Consider the following 20,124-nt stretch of genomic DNA (forward strand, 5'->3'; position numbering starts at 1 on the left):
CTGAATAAAGGGAAAGTAAAAATAAGCCCCTCGAAGAAGGCGGCTGGGTGTCAGAGCTCTATCTTTGTACGCTGAACAAGCTGAAGTCAATTAAAAGTGTGTGTTTAGAGAATGCATCTCAGCTGCTTAATTGTACCACCTCTCTGCGTTAGGGCCAAAGTTTGACTCCCTGCCAAGCTGCCAGCAAAAATGGGCAGCCGTCAGTGCTGCTCCGCTGAGCCCTGATTCAAGCACTTTGGTAAGGAAGGAAGCCCAGGGCACTCTGAGGCCTGGCACAAAAGGCTCTCACTACCCAGGGATGGTTCTCAACAATGGCACACTCCAGAGCCCTCTGGGATATGGGTCCTAGGGCAACATAACGTATTTTCACCTGGAATCTTCAGGCTGACAGTCTCGGTAGATAGCAAGAGGCTATATGCTCACCCAACATCAGCTTCACATAACAAGAATTAATTCAGGAAAAGTGGAACCAACACACTTCTGCTGAGTTTTCTGCAGTGCCTAAGACTGCTAGGTATTTTTATATCCAATCTATCATTAGAAACTGGTATCGTTTCTATGTAGGCACAGCCAACAGAAAAGAGAAAATAAGGTTCAATCTTTCCTGATTGGTTCTACAATGCCCTGTATTATGTCTTTGAAACACTTTTGAAAACTATTTTTAAACACTTTCTAGTGGCCCCAAACCTGACTTTTGTGGTATTTCTCTCTCTCTCTCTCTCTCTCTCTCTCTCTCTGTGTGTGCGTGTGTAGTATATGTGGTGGTGGTGATGTGTGTGTTATATATACGTGTGTGTGGAGAGGAGAAAGTGTCCCCCATCACCCATCTGTGTAAGCGTCCTTGAGATAAAACTCTCTCTCTTTCTCTGAACATGGAGCTACAGTTTCCACAAGCCTCAGCCATTATCTGGTCTCTGCTTCACACAAGTCTGATATTACAGATAGGCATGGCCATGTCTAGCTCTTTAGATAGATGCTGAAGGATCAAACTCGGGCTTCTTGCTTGTAGCAAGAACCATTTAAAAATTATTTATTTATTAAGTTGAGATAAAGAAGCAGAGAGAGGCATATAGAAAGAGAATGGGTGTGCTGGGCCTTCAGCCACTGCAAGGAACTCCAGACACATGTACCACCTTGTGCATCTGGCTTACGTGGGTCCTGGGAATCGAACCTAGGTTCTTTGGCTTTGCAAGCAAGTGCCTTAACTGCTAAGCTATTTATCCAGCCCCAAGTGCTCTTACCCTCTGAGCTATCTCCCCAGCCTCTGATTATATGCTTTGAGAAGCCAATCATTATCAAAACAAATGAAGAAACCAATATGTAATGGTAAAGTTGGGGGGCTGGAGAGATGGCTTAGCCGTTAAGGCCCTTGCTGAGAAGCCTAAGGACAAAGGTTTGATTCCCCAGGACCTATGTAAACTAGATGCATAAGGTGGCACATGTGTTTGGAGTTCATTTGTAGTGGCTAGAGGCCCTGGCATACCCATTTTCTTTCGTTCGTTCTTCCTTCCTTCCTTCCTTTCTTCTTTCCTTCCTTTCTTCCTTCCTTCCTGCCTTTCTTTCTTTCTCTCCCTCTCTCTCTTTCCTTCCTCAATAAATAAGTGAGTAAATAAATACTTTTTAAAAATAGCTAAAGTTAGTCAATAGGATAAGAAAAAAAAAAAAAAAAAACTTTTGGGGAACTGGACCAGCACAGTGTATCATCCGAAATCAGGATTAAAAGTGCTAACTAAATCATCAGCAGTTTCCATGGTTACAATGGATGCATAATCCTCTATGTTGTTTAGAATTTCTTACAAACCTTCAGGGAATGGAAGACCAAGGGCCTTAGGGATAAGTCAGCATGACGTGCATTTAACTTAAAGAGAAGAAGATGGTAAAATGTGAAATAAAATTAAAATGTAAGTCAAATCAAGCAAACTTTCCCTATCTGGACCTCTCAGGAACCAACGTCTCTCGGTCCCAATGAACGACATTGTGGGCTCTATAATGTGCTTTGTGCTTTGTATAATACGTCCTGCCTTCCTGCCTAAGCAGCGACTTTTGAGCAAAATTACTTGGTAAACATGGCTTTATCAAGGATAAATCAGATATGATGCTCTGGAATCTAAACTCACAGAGAATATGCCCTGTAACACGACTTAAAAATGAAACCCTGACATTCTACATTATTGCTGCCAAAAGAAATGAAAGTAAACAGAAAAACCTGAATGAAAACGATCTCGGGGTGTGCCTTCTATGAGAAAGTTCTACTTAAATGTCTTTACCCTTTAGTTGAATGTCGACAATCTGATGGGCTGACGCATTACAAATGAAATAGAAGTGCAGGGTGGGAGGAACTTGAAACATTGTGCACACTGCCTTGGGTGACGTCGGCAGTAGACAGAGGGTACCCGGGCGCCAACTGCACCCAAAGCCTTGTTCCCCTCCAGCCCAAGGGCACAGCGTGGGTTTCAAGGGGAGTGCCGAGGGAAGTCACATGGAGAATGCAAGGACTCCCCACCGTTCCTCCCTCCACATGAGTTCCAGGATCCAGGGGCCAGCATGGGTGAGGAATAAAACAGGGGCAAACCAAGTAGCAAGGTCCCTCTCATTTCCATCCCCACACCCACCCCCAGGCCCACGCTCCTGCCTGCAAGGTCAATTACTGTGCCTTGCGCCCTTGGATTTCTCTTCTGGAGTTTTCTGAGGCTGTCTTGATTGGCTTTAAAAAGGTCACAATGCTTAGTTATCTCTCACATACATAAGGGAACAATAAAAACAAATTGCATCTTTAGCATTTTCCAAGATCCCAAGAAGAAAGCATTGCTTTTCCTATGACTTGGGCCTCACAGGTGAATGTTTCAGGGGTCACAGAGACCAACCCGGACTGAAAGCTTCTCTGGGACCAAGTCCATGGACACTGCGTGGCCTTCAGATACAGACTTGGCCAGGGAGCCCACTAAACAAAAGTCGCAGCCAGGTTCAAAACAACAGAGCCAATTCTCCAGGCAATGTCATGGCTATGGGGCTGTTGAGGTTTGTTTTCGCTTTGTTTTTGGTCTTAATCTCAAACGGTTACCTGTGACAGCAGGGACAGGCAGAAATATTTTTGGTACTATTTATTACTATTTATTATCATTGTTATTATTATTAGACATGGAAATATTTGTATGCAAATGTCACATGTTAGTACCACCCTTTCCCTCCTCCCTGGCCTTTTCTGAAGAGGCCTTCCTTGTTGCGGCTGCAGGTCAACCCTATGAGATTGCGGGTCTTGCATTGTGGGGGCAGCAGTCAGTTATGGGGGGAGGCAATGTCTCTGTGAAAACGTCCCAACTTGTGGCTCTAATAAGCTTTCTGCCCCCTCTTCCTCAAATCCCCTGAGCCATGCTGGAGTTACTAATTTTTTAAAATTATATATATTTCAATTTATTTATTTGCTAGCAGAAAGAGATTATGAAAGGGAAAAGACAGACAGACAGAGAGAAAGAGAGAGAGAGAGAGAAACCCGCACACATGTGCCACTGGCTTTATGTGCATACTGGAGAATCAAATCCTGGGCCAGCAGGCTTTGCAAGCAAGCGCCTTGACCCCACCGAGTCATCTCCCCAGCCCTATTTTAGTACTTCTAATGGAGATTTGCTTACTAAAAATATATGTGTAAAACAGTTAAACACCCTTATAATCAACTTTATTTAGTGAAAAGGAAGAACATCCAAGATCATTCACAAATAACTTCAAAGGAAGCCACACACAAAACCAGTAATAAAAATGACTGCATGCAGCTAAACAAGGTCAGTGGGGATCTTGCAAGGCTACTTTGAAGGCATCAGCCCAGTCTGGGGGCTGGATCATGGTGACAAATACATTTTCCAATTTCACAAAGAATGAGATAAGACAGCACCAAGGTTATGCAAGGATACAAAACCTAAGGCTCAGAAACTAGAGATTTCAAACACTTAAAAAAAAAAAAAAAAGCAAGAGAATTCTTTCCTTTTGCAAAACTGGAAACTCCTAACAGTGAATCAAATGAGAGGCTTGTTGGAGATCGAGTGTGGGGTCTGGGGGCCTCCCACAAGGCCTCTAGACGCAGTCCTTACAGGCCCAGAACCAGAACCCAGGAACTTCCTGGGGCACAGACAACTTTTCTGAAAGAAAAGTCTGGAAAAACCTCTAATCTGGCCCATCTTTTCCATTCACGACCCGAGCTCAGAAGGGTGAGCACGCCCCTCGGAGCTAGACCGTTTATATTATAGTCACCACGAGGAGGCTCAAATGACGCATCACAGACCACAAGGGAGAACGCCACATTCTTCCACAAGTCGAAGGGAAACCGGTGAATGCTTAAGTGGAGACATCACAGAGGGGCCAGTGAAACGCGGTGGGGGTCCCAGCCTGCCCAGGGCCCCCACGACCCTGTGCCACGGCCCATGCCGCAGCCATGGGGGTTGTTTCCTTTGGGGAGTGACTGTGTATGTCCCAGTGTCCCTTCTAGAACTGCAGTGTGCTTAGGCGACATCAGAATTGGGTATATTCCATATCCGGTGCTCCATTTTAAGTATGCAAAGTAATGTGGCATGGGATAAATCCAAGGACATTTTGTTCCTTACCAGAGACTGACTGACAGGCTCATTTAGTGGCAAAAAGCTCACAGTCCACAAGAAAATGCTGAGTTTTGCTTAGAGCATAGTGAAATTCCGGCAAAGAGAACCAAAGTATGCTGGCAGCTATTTCAGACCTGCATATTTTAATACCATACATCTTTATTTTTCTTAACAAAATAGTCCCATATAATCATCTGTCCCAACACAGTCCCTGTGAGAGAGGCTAGCATCCCCATTTCAGAAATGGGGTACGTGACATACCCATGCTCCCAGGGTAGAGAGAGGGGAGAGCCATTCTCTTCACACCCAGCTGCTGGGGGAGGGTCTCCCCACACACAGCATCCACGATCAGGAAAATGCAGCCTTGGAGGTGTAGGGGAGGTGGTTTAGTCACTGCAGACCAGGCTGGCCCCATCCCACAAGGGCAGCTGGGTAAATATGCTTCCGAGAGACAGGAAGGGCAGGCTCACCTGAGGGCGTTCACCCAGGGCTGGCTCAGTATTCACACCCTTGTCTGCAATGTTCCTTCCTAACGGGAGGCTACCCTGTAAGCATTTCATGGGACAATTCACCCGACATGTGCTCAGACAAACCTTCGTCACAAAATAAAAATTAGAGCTATTGACTGCACAAAGCACCCCACCTCAGTGATCTTTCTCATTCTCTCTCTTTCTTAAACAAAAAGAAAAAAAAAATTTTTCTTTTCCCTTTGAAACTGGATTTTACTCTATAAAGGTTGCCGGGCAGACATCCCTGGGAACAAGTGCTATCTGTTAATGTGCAGATGCAGGGAAAGTCCTACCCAGGGCAGAGGTGAGAGGGCAGCAAGAATGGTGTTTGCTCAGGAGCCATAGATCATTGCTAGAAAAGTTTCAGTGCCAGGGATGGGATACCTTCCAGTGAGTTGTTGGCCAGGGAGGTCCCTGATGCCCCCAAAACATTACAGGCCATTGCCGAGGCCCTTGGTTTCCCACCAGGAATAGATGGTAAGACCCTATTGCTGAAGACTCCACATACTTGGGCTGCAAGGCCACTGAGAAATCCTGCTAGAACTGAGCTGATAACCTCCTCCATGTAGACCAGCTGACAGAAAGCTGGAAGAAGCCATTCTACATGCAGTTCAATGGGAGAAAGATACACCACCAGTGAAGATACTCAACAGTGGACAGTGCAAGCCTTATAATTGGCCAGCCAGGCCAAATGAGCCAACAGGTGCAATAGTGGCACATCTGTCGTGGTGGAAACCAACTGCCTTCCAATCGGACTGGAGGCCCACTCCAAGGAAGAGAATACATCCCTGATACTGAAAACTTAAAACAGGGGTAGTCATGAGCCCTCGGGTTATAACATCCTCTGATGTCTGGATTAGGGTATATACTACGCTTATCAAACTGCCTATTAAGCACTTCTCTTAATATTCATACCCTTATATTAATGCTACTCTCACTTTGGATAGAGAATCTTCTCTTTTCAGATGTCAGTGACCTTGGGACAACTCAGAAAGTATCATGGTGCTGGAAAGAAGTAAGTTGAGTACCAAGTAACATCTCGATCACACCTTCCAAGGCTCAGGGTCTAATGCGGAAGAGGTGGCAGAAAGAATGTAAGAGCCAAAAGAAGGGGAGGACTCCTTACAACGTGCTCCCTCCAGACAAAAAATTAGCCTCGGTATCCATGACCTCATAGTGCCTGACACTACCTCCACAAGACCATCATAAGAGGAGGGAAGGATCATGGCATCCAAATAGAGGAGAGACTTATTGAGATCGGGAGTGGATGTGATGGAGAAGGGAATTTCAAAGGGGCAAAGGGGGAAAAGGGGTATTACCATGGGATTTTTTTTGTATAATCATGGAAAATGTTTAATAAAATTGAGAAAGAAAAAAAAAAAAAGAACGGTGTTTACCTGGGTACCTGGCGATCGGAACCTGAGGATGGCCTCTGGGCAAGGCCTCTCTGGACTCTCAAGGTATTATCTTCTGAAGCAGCTAGCTCATTATGCCATGGTCTTGAATGTGAACGGGTAGCAGCCTCCTGCGTTTGCATGGAATGCAGCAGCGGAAGCAGGTCCCAAGGAACCCCAAGCTCTTTCTTACAAAGCCCTGAAGACATCACAAAGTCTTCTGTGGTTTTCTTTTAGACTACTGTTCCCATTGCACCTTCCCAGCCATTCTCTACCCCAGACAGGTCATTGGCATGCTTGCCTTTGTCACAGAATACCCTTCTCTCTCTCTCTCTCTCTCTCTCTCTCTCTCTCTCTCTCTCTCTCTCTCAGAGGGGAAGCAGCAGAGTAAAAGAGAGAGAGAATACGGGTTCACCAGGGCTTCCAGGCACTGCAAATGAACTCCAGACACATGTGCCACCTTGTGAATCCGGCTTACGTAGGTCCTAGGGTATGGAACCAAGGTCCTTTGGCTTTGCAGCAAGTACCTTAACTGCTAAGTAAATCTCTCTGGTCTGAAAATGCCCTTCTCTTGATGTCCCCCTGTCTTGACTGCCCAGTCCTGCCTTGCCTGAGCCCTGACCAACACCAAGCCTGACTAACTCGTCTCTCTCTCTCTAGGTAATCAAGATGCCTCACAGATTCTGCCAGTTTGGCTCGCATCCACTGCACACAATGACTCAGGACTCGCGTGTATCCGCTCAGGTGATGAGCTCCCGGACAACAGAGGGGATACCTCCTTGCTGATCTTTGATCTACAGTGCTAAGGAAGTGAGGTACCAGGTATGCAGTGGTCAGATATGCATGTTCAAGGCCCAAGAAAAAGCTGTGGAAAGCATGTAAGAGCCACAGCGTGGGAAGATGCATTCACAGGCACTGCCCCCCCCCCCAGCCCTCCACAGAGACTGACTGGCGCATTCACGAGCCCATAGTGTACACAGGTAAACCCACTGAGGAGGGGCCTTGGTGGAGTGAGGAGGGGCAGAGAACACGAGTATAACTCAATGGGAATGTGACCAGTAAGTAATATGTTCCTACAATAAAGTTCTCAATTAACTAAAAAAGTAAAAACAGAGAATGAGCCTGGGGGAAATGGCTCACTGGGTAAGAATGCTTGCTGCACAGGCATGAGAGTTCTAGAAGGCAGTAGCAGCTTCAGGTTCAGTGGAAGACTCCCTCTCAATGACACAGATGAGTGAGCAAAAGGAGAACGTAGTGCGAAGTTTTACACCCTCCTCTGGCACCTGCACACAGGCCAGGCACACGCATCTGCACACATACATGTATACCCCCCCACACACACAAACACACACCCAGTAGAAAATGGGGATTCTGGAGATCGCTCAGTGGATAAAATGCTGGCCACACAAGCGTGAGGACCCCCAGGCCAGATCCCTAGCACTCACAGAAGATGCGACACGGGTGTGCCAGCCTGCCTGTGATCCCAGAGCTCAGGAGGTGGAGACGAGGGGTTCCCAGGGAAATCTGGCTAGCTAGACTGATGAGTTAGTGAGCTCTGGGTTCAAGTGAGAGACCCTGTTTCTGTAACTAAAGTGGAAAGAGACTGAGGAAGACTTGTGAGGCTGACCTCTGGCCCCCCACATGCCAGCACATGAACCTGCACGTGTGCGCCCACCCACCTGAGAAGACACACATATGCGTGCAACCTCCCCCCCCAAAAAAAAAGAGACTGCACTATTACTTTGATCCAGGAAACATACCATTCAATGGTCCGTGATACATGCAAAGCTGTAAAGCCTATAATGAGAAGTAGCCAGAAACTGGAAAAGCCCAAAACAGTGAGTAACGCATCCATATCCTACGCTGACGTTAGAAGATGCGGCAGACCTGTGTCCAGACTCGAACAGATGAAGCAAGTGTCACGTGGAAAAGTTACAGAACAGCAATGGACAAGGACGCTTTAGAACCCGTTACTTGCACGCGGAGGGCGACGCTGGGTTTACAATCTATGACTTTGATTTTTTTACTTCATTAATTTTGTTAAACATTTGAGTTTTTGAGAGAAGTTACGGTGCTTGTGATTTCAAAACCGATATGCCCACTCTGCCACTGGAATTCAGCTCTGAAAGTCACAGGTTAGCAACCCTCATACCAAAGCTATCACCAAGCATTGATTTGCAATGGATATCACTCGCTGAGTGGTAAAAGCAAACAAACAACAACGAAGACTTTGTGAGTCCTCATGACATTCCCCATGTGCTCTCAGACCAGCTTTTCTCAGCTGTGGTGCTTTGGAAAAGGCCCCTCTTGCTAGCCTGGACTTGAGTTATTCCAACTCAATAACAATTTACTGGGCACTGCCCCTGTAGGAGGCACAAGTGTGCACCCGTGCATACAGGAATCATGGGCATCACAGAGGCGCTTCTGCTACCACTGGAGAGTCACAGGGAGAACTTTCAAACAATGTGAGAAGTGCCATTAAAAGGGAAAAAGGCAAAAAAAAAAAAAAAAAAAAGAGGGAGGCAGGGCTAAAACAAGGCAGGAAGGAAGAGATCAGCATGGGGTGCGGAAAAAAAGGTAAGACCAACAGGCAAAGACGTCATCAAAGAGGGGGAGTTGGTTTTCTGTCCTTGACAGATTAAACCACTGAGGTAATGGGTAAATGCGTCCGTTTTCTTTTGGTGATGGTGTTTTGTTTTTGAGGAAGGGCCTCACTCTGGTCCAGGCCGACCTGGGACTCACTATGTGATCTCAGGCTGGATTAGAACTCACGGCGATCCTCCTACCTCTGCCTCTCAAGTGCTGGGATTAAAGGCGTGCGCCACCCACACCCGGCAAATGCCTCAGTTTTTAACTTTCCAAATGTAAACAGTTAAAGAAATCACTTCATACCTGGAATGAAAATCTCAACCTTTTCCCCAAAGCTAAACCGATGCCACCGCACATTCCCCAGCCCTGGTACTGCGTATGCCTCGGCCCCGTTCACCCTCCCTTGTCCTCCCAGAGCCCAGTGCCTTCGCAACTTGCCACTTCCAGCTGCCTGCAGGGGCTTGAACTCAACCTCACTGGCCACCACACAGCTGGGCTCCATGGCGAGATCTTGGAATAACTGAATATCCTCAACCGGAGGACAAAATAACTGTTGACGGTCCCTTGGATAGTGTTTCTGAAGGTTTTTACATTTTATTTTATTTTTTAATATTTATTTATTTATTTAATTTTTATTAACATTTTCCATGGTTATAAAAAAAAAATCCCATGGTAATACCCTCCCTCCCCCTGACACTTTCCCCTTTGAAATTCCATTCTCTATCATATTACCTCCCCATCTCAATCATTGCACTTACATATATACAATACCAACCTATTAAGTACCCTCCTCCCTTCCTGTCTCTTCCCTTTATATCTCCTTTTTAACTTATAGGCCTCTGCTACTAAGTATTTTCCTTCTCACGCAGAAGCGGTTTGTACATTTTAAAAGTCCATTTATTTGTGCTATGTGTGACTTTAACCACTCTAAACCACAAAGACCATATGTGACACTTTCTGGTACACCTGGAGCTTTTCTTCACAAGGTACCACAGGGCAGCTTGAAAAGACAGGATCATCTACATCTGAACACAGAGCCTTGGCATTTTTATTTCTACCCACAGTTGCGAGAACAGAAACTGGAAGCAAAGAACCTTCTAGAAGTCACACTTAAAACCTGCAGGACCGGGGACAGAAACCCTTCTCTCTACCTGGGCCAAGAGCATCGCCTGCCTATTCTTGAGACCAAATTTTAAAGGCTTCTAAGAATCCACCAAGGAATGTGGCAGATCTAAAGGTGGAGAAATCCTCTCCCTATAAACAGGAAATGCTAAGCAAGTTTTGATAATCACTCTTGCCCTCTGCTCTGCAGCCCAGTTTAACCCCTCTCCGTCACTGTTACCCGAATGTCTAAACCGATAAAAGTAACAAGTACTCCCGAGAAGCGAATTGTTATTGTAACTGTGAATTAAGATCGTTAAGTCTTTTGTTTAAAATGCAATTGCGTGTTCAGCTGAACACTTCCAAAGGTTCAGGCCTTAATTCCCTTGCAGGCTACAGTATGCTTCAGTGAAATTTTTCATTTGCAAATTAGGCTCATTTATGACAGAAAATGGAAAAGTCATCATCAGACAGACCAAGAAACGGGACCATTCTTTAGTAGAAGGAGCAATTAGCACAAAATATCTATGGGGAGATTGTCTCACTCACATATGGTCGATTATACGAAGCAGCAAATAATCTCTCCGAAAGCCTCAAGAAAACGCTTCCTTAGGGCTCACCCCAGTGCCTGTTGGCACCCGGGGTGGTTACTCACAGTGACATGCAGGTCCTACTGTCGTGGCATCTCGGGAGGGTGACAGCTGGAAGGCCCAGTGGCTGTGCCAGGCCAGGCCAGGCCAGGGCGATGGCAAAGTATTTCTAACAGCGTGTCCCCGCATTCCCGGGAGTAAATGTTCGCATCTCGGGAAGCAGTGAATCCCGGAACAGACACATCTTGACTGACGACACCGCTCACAGGCAGGCGAGGCTTGGCCTGGAACTCCTGTTCTATGGTCTGTGATCGAGCGCAGCCGCCACAGACATGCACAGAGCCATGTTTGCCCCAGCACAGGTCACGCGGCGAACCCACCTGGCTACTCCCGAGGACTCTCAGTGCTAGACTCGGATCAGCTGCGCTGGAGCGTCAATCAGCGGCCGGGCGGGTGAGTAAGGGAACCATGAGATTACTGCGGCTGGACCCACATGCACCTGCCCGTGTGTCTCCCTGGACATCTTTGGCATCTCAGAGATGCCCAAGAATTTGGTCTCACCCTGGCTCACAAACAACGTGACCTAGACTATGAAGGGCTTGTTGGCTAAGCTGCAATAGGAGCTCCCTTCGGAAATACTTCACAAGGCCTCAGCAGCTACTGGAAGGGCCGAGGACCTAGTCAGCAGAAAAGGCGCTAGAAGCAGCGTGGATGGAGACAGCTCATTGTCTGCCTGGGTCTCCAAACCCCCTTTGCCCTTGCTAGACAGCAGGCCGGGCTCCCCCCGCCCTCTCCTGGCGGTACTTTACCTAGCACACGGGCCACAGGCAAACCTTGGCCTGCTAATTCCCCATTGGTCAGCTGGTGAGAGATACCAACCTCCCTGGACACGGTGACCTATGAAAGGTCTCAGGCATGGTGGGAAGACAGTAGAGAGTGTAAGCCCCCCGTGGGCGGGTCTCTTTACGGTGTCCCCAAATGCTTGAGTGATATCTAGAACAGAGCAGGCACTCACTAAATATTTAAGGATATTTTCTTAAATTGAAGTAGAAATTTTTTACATTTCGGGCACTTTATGGAAAATAACCCAGGCCACAGCAGAGAGCTCAGTGACTATGGTTCTGGTTTACAACTTCTAGGGTACAGTTAGGACAAACTTCTTTTGTATAAATCTCCCTAGAGATTTAGATGTCTCCATAGTGGTGGCTTCCAAGTTAGCTCCTGAAGAGCAACCTTTATTGACAACCCCCCACACGCTAAGAAATTAGCAGGGTATAAGCATGGTGGCTCACACCTTTAATCTCAACACTTGGGAGGCAACGGTAGGAGGATCACTGGGAGTTTGGAGCCACTCTGGGATTACAGAGTGAATGTTAGGCCAATCTGGGCCAGAGTGAGATCCTACCTCCAAAAAAAAAAAAGAAGAAGAAGAAGAAAACTAGAAGGGTAATGAGAAAGCTTTATAGAAATATTGACTGCTTTGACTGCTCCCATATATTTCATTCTCTATATAAACTGTGAAAGATACAAGGAGAATAAAACAACAGGAGGTCACTCATACCCTTAAGATGTAAAGGACAGGGCTGGAGGGATGGCTTAGTGCTTAAGGTGTTTGTCTGCAAAGCCAAAGGACCCAGGTTCAATTTCCCAGGATCCATGTTAGCCAGATGCACAAGGGGGCGCATGTGTCTGGAATTTGTTTGCAGTGGCTGGAGGCCCTGGCGCACCCAGTCTCTCTCTTTCCCTCTCTCTCCCTCTTTCTCTGTCAAATAAATAAATAAAAATAAAATATTTTAAAAAAGGATGTAAAGGACATCAAGCATCTGACCAGACACACTTAGAAAATGTCTTTGGCACTGGAGAGATAGCTTAGCAGATAAAGCAGTTGGCACACAGTCGTGAGGATCTGGGTTCCAATCCTCAGAACCCGTGTAAATGGCAGGTGACTGTGGCTGGCCACTTGTAATGCCAGTGCTCTGCAGGCGGGGGCAGAGAACGGGCAAGGCAAGCTGGACACTTAGGACCAGCTGAATCGGCAAGCGCTGGGTTCCAGTCAGAGATGCTGTCCACTGAGTGAGGCTGAAAGCACTCAAGGAAGACGAGTCCTATTGACCACCGGTCTCCGCACACGCGTGCACGTGGACCTGCACACACGTGCTCCTCCCCCCCCCCCACTCCAGCACACATACACACACAAACAAACACCACTACGTCAAAAGTCACGTGCAAACAGGAATCCCTACCACAGTAACCAAACCCCAAATATTTTCAACAGTGTGCACCACGCGCAGCTTGGTCCACTTTCGTTTCCAGTGCGTTGGACCCATTCCATTTGTCAGTGGGAACTTCTCTAGGAAACATTCTTTTCAAATCCCGGGCTTTGAGAAATGAGGTTAATGGACCAGAACGGGTTTATCGTGAAGTCCTCATCAACACAGGAAATCAAATTCAAGCCCTTCTACCCTTAGGTGAGTACAACTCGATTGCCAGATGCTCTCAGAGTCGCTCTGTAAGGTCATCTTTCTAAGACTGAAGACAGTTCCTGAAATAGTAAACTTGGCTTCACACCATTATCTCTTCTTGCCATACATAATTGAACAAGAAGGAAACACGTTAGATACTAAACCCAATAAAACTGTCCAGGGAATTATAGGAACAGAATTCAAAAGAAATTCAGACAGCAGCTTCTGTCCTCTCCCCACCAACTCCAGTTAAATAAGTGAACATTTTTTTAAATTGCTTATTTTAATTGAAAGCAGAAACTTTGTATGGACGCATCGTATGTTGGTTACCATCACTTCCCTCCTCCCTGCACCCACTCCTCTGAGGGGCCCCTCCTTGGTGGGGTTACTGATAATCACCATGGGATTCGCTAACGTGGACTTACAGGGAGATTTTTTTTGCGGAAGAAGGGGGTGGAAAGAATGTAAGAGGCAGGAGTATCCGGAGACATGTGAGCCCCCCCCGCCCCCCGCCGCCCACAACGGCTGGAGACAACTTTTAAACCAGTCCCTCAGTTGATCACAGCACTGTGAGAAGCCAGAAGAGGGTGCTGTGGGAAGGAAGGCCTTTTGTCTCCCGTCCAGGGCTACCTATAGTTAGGGCATGGGACCTTCGGGGATGAGTCCGTACCCCTCTGGACAGTGAGGAGTAATAATACCCCTGCAATCCTGGGCTCTGGATCTTGCTGATTCTTTTCAGCTACCACATTTCTCCTTAGAGTGGAGGCTGATGTCTTTCGGGAGAGATCTGGGAATGGTCAATGGCATCCCTCCTCTGTGGATTCTGATTGGCATCCCTGTTGGAAAAATTTATCCTAAATTATCTACCCGGGAGAGAAGCACCCTAGAGTGTGCAGCCCAGCCACCGTGTGTCTCCACAACACTTCATCTCCTGTGTGGAACGTCGGCTTATAAAACTGTCTCTGCACGTGGTGGCGCACACCTTTGATCCCGGCACTGGGGAGGCAGAGCTAGGAGGATCGCTGTGAGTTCAAAGCCTCCCTGAGACTACATAGTGAATTCCAGGCCAGCCTGGGCTAGAGTGAGACCCTAGCTCGAAAAGAAAAACAAAAAAAAAACCTGTTTCTGTGTCTGGCGATCAGTCAGGAGAATGCTGGCTGGGCAAGCATGTGGATTTGAGTTCAATCCCCAGAACCCACATACAATAAACTGGGTCTGGTGCAGTGTCTGTCATCCCCCAGCGGTAGGGAGACAGTGACAGATTTCCTAGAGCTTATTGGCCAGCCCATCTAGCCTAACTTATGAACTCCAGGCCCATCAGATACCCGGCTTCAAAAAGTGAAAAATAGAAAATGTGGGTTATACCTGAAGAATGATACCCAAGGTTGTCCTTTGGCCCCCACAAGATGCACACACATGTGAACATGCATCTACAGACATGCACAAACACTCACACACCTGTCTGTCGCTCAGGTACAATGGCTCACACCTGCAAGCCTAGCACTGGGGCAACTAAGGCAGGAAAACTAGTACAAGTTCAAGGCCAGCCTGGGCTGCAAAGTGCTTTCCAGGCCAGATGAGGCTAATGGTATGAGACCCTACCTCAAACAACAACAAAAATAAATTAAAACGAAGCAAAACACAGCTATCTCTTTCAACAGACTCTCCTTGGATCAAGGAAAGTGTCTTATCCCTGCCTTGCACTGACTAACCACTCATCAAATGTCTGTAGAACTTACTCGTTCAGGAAATAATGAACAGCCACTTAATTCTTCTAAGGCGGCACAAATAACATTGTTGCAACTTGCTAAGGGTTAGCCATTGCCATTGCTTTGTTTAATCAAAAGTACACTGAGACATTAAGATGAAATAAATGGCCTTGGCCCCAGCTATTGAGATGTTTATAATTAATGCAGAAAACAGACATTGACCAAGCAATCATACAAATGAATATCCAAACATTTGCAAATTTCAGTATAGTAAACAGAAGAAAAGAAATAGTGTAAAAAAAAAAGTAAAAGAAAAAAAAGGTGGATAATTGTAATGAAAACATAATGAGAGGGCTGGAGAGGTTAAGGCACTTGTCTGCAAAGCCAGAGGACCCAGGTTCAGTAGCCCAGTACCCACATAAAGCCAGATATATAAGAGGAGCATGTGTCTGGAGTTCAATTTCAGTGGCTAGAGGGCCTGACACTACTTCTCTCCTTTTTTTTTCTCTCTCTCTCTCCTCCTTCTTTCTCTATCTCAAATAAATAAAATATTTAAATAAAAATAAAATATTTTAAAAAATCACGAGACTGGAGAAAGACTAGAAGAGCCAGTGGGGATTAGCTAGGGGCAGAAACAAATAGTCTCCGAAGCGCTGGGGTATCAGGAATGAACCATCCCCGCTGGCTGAGAGACAGGGGTGTGTGTGTGTGTGTGTGTGTGTGTGTGTGTGTGTGTGTGTTCACATGTACTACAAAAGCATTAGAAATTGCATGTGCAACAGCCCTGAGGTAGGAAAGACCTTGAGAAATTAAAGAAACTTCTAGGTCAGAGTGTGTCTAATTCCACAGTAGGAAAATAAAACACAGTGTGTTTGGTTCAACAATAGGAAAACGGTAGTGAATGCAGATGCCTAATCTCTCTGAAGCTTAATGTCTTCATCTTATCCCTCAGTGACCTCTAAACACCTTTACAGTAAAAATAAAATCTTCCAAGAAAGGCTTGCATGCAGGGGAGGGATTTGTTTGTGCCAAAAGAACCTCTGCTCTGCGGGCTGTGAGAGCCACTGTAGGGGTTGCCCCGCAGTGCCTGGGCAGGGGCTGGGTTAGGTCTCCGTGCCAGAGGCAGCGACCATGGTCTCTGTGATTGCCAGGTGGGGACGAGAGAGAGGCGCACGGGGGGTCTGTGGGTTGGCTCATGTCCCCCAGGCAAGGGAGCGGGACCATGTACGAGGTTCACATCCGAAGTGAACTTTGAGCGTGCTTCAGCCACAGCCCAGGTGGACCCTGGTAACTCACTCTAGCCCAGACCACACAGCCATGCCCCCCCCCCAATCCCTTAGCGTCAGAACCTGCACCTTGGGCCACTTCCCATGCCCGCTGTGCGGTATGGCAGATCTGTGTCCTCCTGGTGCATGGTTGTGAGCAGGGTATAGATGGTCACGTTCCGTCCTGAGATCTTTCTAGAGACACCTCCACTTCCCCTAGCCCTGCCAATGTCACACACTCAGACTGCCTAGGACTGCACCAAGAACTGTCACCCAGACAGGGAAACCTAACCACTGCCCTCTCCCTCCCGTGGCCTGTGAGCATCCTTCCTTTAGAATGACACACTAAAAGCCTGTCTTAGGAGTGCGTTCCGGACTTGATTGCCCCCGGGGTGGCAGAACCACACTGTAGATTGCAGGGTCATCAGGAGGAACAGTCTTGCTGGAGGAAATGGGTCATGGCGTGTGCTGAAGATGCGTGGCTTGGGGTTTTATAGGCAGCCTCACTTCCTGTTCCCTCTTTGCTTCCTGACTGTGGGGGTGAGGTGATGCCAGGCTTCCTGCGCCTGCTGCCACGCATGCCTCACCACAGTGGACTGGGCTTCCTGGAGCTGTGAGTGGAAATCCAGCCTTTCTTTCTATGCTGCTTCTTGTCAGGTATACGGTCACCTCAGTGAGAAAAGCAACTAGTACAGAGGCTTTCCTGAGGATGACTCCAGAGCCAAGCCCACCCCAAACCACGAGGGCTTTGCAGCCCAAATGCCACAGCACCATGTGAACACACACACTGTCCCCCATGTTGGTAATGTGGACACTGGAGACCACAGGTTGCTGTGGGGGTATGGCAGAGCCCCAAAGGCAATGTGTGTGCAGGTTTAGGGACTCTACTTTTTAAAAAATATTTTATTTTTACTTATTTATTTGAGAGAAAGAGGCAGATAGGTAGGTACATAGATAACTAGATGTCAGATAGATAGATAGATTGATAGATAGATAGATAGATAGATAGATAGATAGATAGATCAATAGATCAATAGATCGATAGATAGGCAGACAGAAAATGGGCATGCCAGGGCCTCCAGCCACTGTAAATGAACTCCAGGTGCATGTGCCACCTAGTGCATCTGGCCTACATGGGTCCTCCAGGGGAGTCAAACCTGGGTCCTTTGGCTTTTCAGGCAAGTGCCTTAACTGAGAAGCCTTCTCTCAAGCCCAGGGAGCTCTACTTTTATCCACAGGACATCCACACCACCCTGGAAGCCACCAGACAAAGGGCTCACAAGGGGCAGCACCAGTGTCATTCGCTTATAAGAGTGCGGCCTTTCCTCTTGATCCATCTCACAGCAGAATGTGCCCTGTGGCTCGGACTTCAAAAGCCCTCTGCAAGTATCTAAAGTGCTGTGACCACCAAAGTGGAGGACAACAAACTCAATAGGTTCCAGGGAGTGGAGGGGGGGGTGGTGTCTCTTCTCTCATATTTACACTACGCCAACCACAAAATTATTCATCGATGTGTGTAATTTCCTGGAGACACAGGAACACTGTGGGTCCACAAAAGTTAATTTCGCTGACGGGAGGGAGAGAAGTATCCGAGATTAAACAGGCTGCATCTGGGGAGGTGGGAAAAGCCCCTCGCTACACGCTGTCATCTCTCTCTTTTCCATGACTCACCTGCCATCTTCCTGGGCCTCCTTATCACAAAACCAGCATCCCCTCACGGTCAGCTATGCACAAAATGCCCTTCTGTTCTCCCAGTCGCCTCGAAGCCGCTTCCCGCTATGCAGACAGGTCATCGAGGGAAGGAAGAAACAAACAACCCTCCCTAGGGATTCCGATGAAAATCAGCCCCTTCACCCATAGGTACTATCAACTCTGGCATCTGTTGTGAACTCCTGACCTTTCCGGGTGATGCCCCCCCCCCACTTTGCAAATACAGCAGTAAAACGGGGTCCTCTGGATCTCTACCCTTCATCTTCACAGAGAGGAGGGACCAGGGCTTGTGAGAAACAGCGGTCCCACTTATGCCCATGCCAGTCTTCATTCTCGGCTACACAAGGCCCGTGCACCCACCCTACTGGACATAGTCCATGGTGATGGGCGGCGCAGCAGGGGTGCCCATGCCAAGGCAGCTAGAGTCAGGAGACAGAGGATGAACGGTGAGGACGTCCTATAGATCTCCGAGGCCCACTCACTGACTCCTAAAAGTTCCAGAACCGTCCCAAACAGCACCAACAGCTGGGGACCAAGTGTGCAAATGTATGAGCCTGTGGGAGTACATTCAAACCACAAAATTAAGTAATTACATGTGGCACTTAGCGGACTGATAAACCCAGCTCTGTTTTGTCATTAGAATAAACGCTTCATGAGAACACAGACAACATGTGTCTTCTTCCGTGACATTATTTGACACATAATAGATGCTCGATAAGTGTGTTTACTTAATTATTTAATCATTCTATCATGTTTCTAATGACTCCTGTGGTACAACGTCTAAAGTCTTCTGGAACCCTCTGTTATGCTACCCAAGCATAGGAATTTAAGGTTATTTCTTCTCAATACCTTCGACCCAACGCCAAGGTATTCTCGTCTTCCGCAAGGGGTCACTGTCCGAGCCTGAGCCTTGATCCTCAGCCCTGGCCTGAATCGGGCTCTTCTCTCCTCTCTGCCCACTGGGAAGGTGTAGTGTCGTGTGAGGCCTTACAACACCCAGCCCAGGACCAGACTCCAGGCTCCCACTCCGCCCTCACGCTCATTCTTTGTTTGACCTTGGCCAAGCCACTTGAATGCTCAGAATTTTCCTCTTAAAATGGAAAAAGTGGGGCTGGGGAAATGGCTCAGTGTGGAAGAGCGCCTGCCACCCACGCAAACATGAGGGCCTGGGTTAGCCTGAGTTAGAACTTTAGCACCCAGGTTAAAAAAATGGGTGTGGCCGTGCATGCCTGAAGGGGTGAAGATCAAAGGATGGCTGGGGCTTGCTGGTCAGCACTGGACTGAAATAGCAGGAGCTTTCCATCCAGTGAAAGACTGGTTCAAGGAGAAAAGCAGAAGAGCAATTGAGGAGAACACCTGATGTTCTCCTTGAGCCTCCCCACGCGTGCATGGGACGTGTACATCTCCACATGTGCACATACCACACCTGCCCCCACCTAAACGTCATCATTGTTTTTAAAAAAGGGAAAAAGTTGTATCTACAAGGCCATTATGAAAGTCAAGCACTAAACACATTGCCTGTCATGTGGTAGAAACTAGATGACCTATTTATTACCTCTGTTGTATTAAATACATTTTATGTATTTATTTATTTGAGACAAAGAAAGAGGGGGAGAGAGAAAGCATATCAGGGCCTCCAGCCATTGCAAAGGAACTCCAGACTCATGCGCCTCCTTGTGCATCTGGCTTACGTGGACCCTGGAGAACCTAAGCGGGATCCTTTGGCTTTGCAGGCAAAGGCCTTAACAACTACACCGCCTCTCCAGCCCACCTCTGGTTCTGCCCCCTTCCCATCGGACCAGAGCACCATACACCAATGTCTTAATGTCTAAAGTTGACATCCTGTCAAAGCGTCCTAGGCCAAATTCATATGTCCACCGGGAACTAGCAGGAACATCACGGCTAATTTTCCTTACGTGGCAGGCATTCCTTGGCAGTAACAGGCCCACGGCTTCATTCCCCCAGGGATCATGAAGACCCTGGAGATGGGACTGCTCTCCATGGCAGCGGTAGCCAAGAGAACCTCCTTGTCAACGTGTCCAGCAAACCAGTATTTTTGGGACTGGGAAGATGGCTCAGCGGATAAGAGCTCTTGCCACAGGAGCATGAGGTTCCTGAGTTCAATCCTTAGCAACCACAAAAAGGCTGGGCGTGGCCACATGCAACTGTGACCCCTGTGCGTGCGGGGACAGAGGCAGAGAACGGGGAG

This window comes from Jaculus jaculus, chromosome 10 (genome assembly GCF_020740685.1).
Source record: "Jaculus jaculus isolate mJacJac1 chromosome 10, mJacJac1.mat.Y.cur, whole genome shotgun sequence".
Lineage (NCBI taxonomy): Eukaryota > Metazoa > Chordata > Mammalia > Rodentia > Dipodidae > Jaculus > Jaculus jaculus.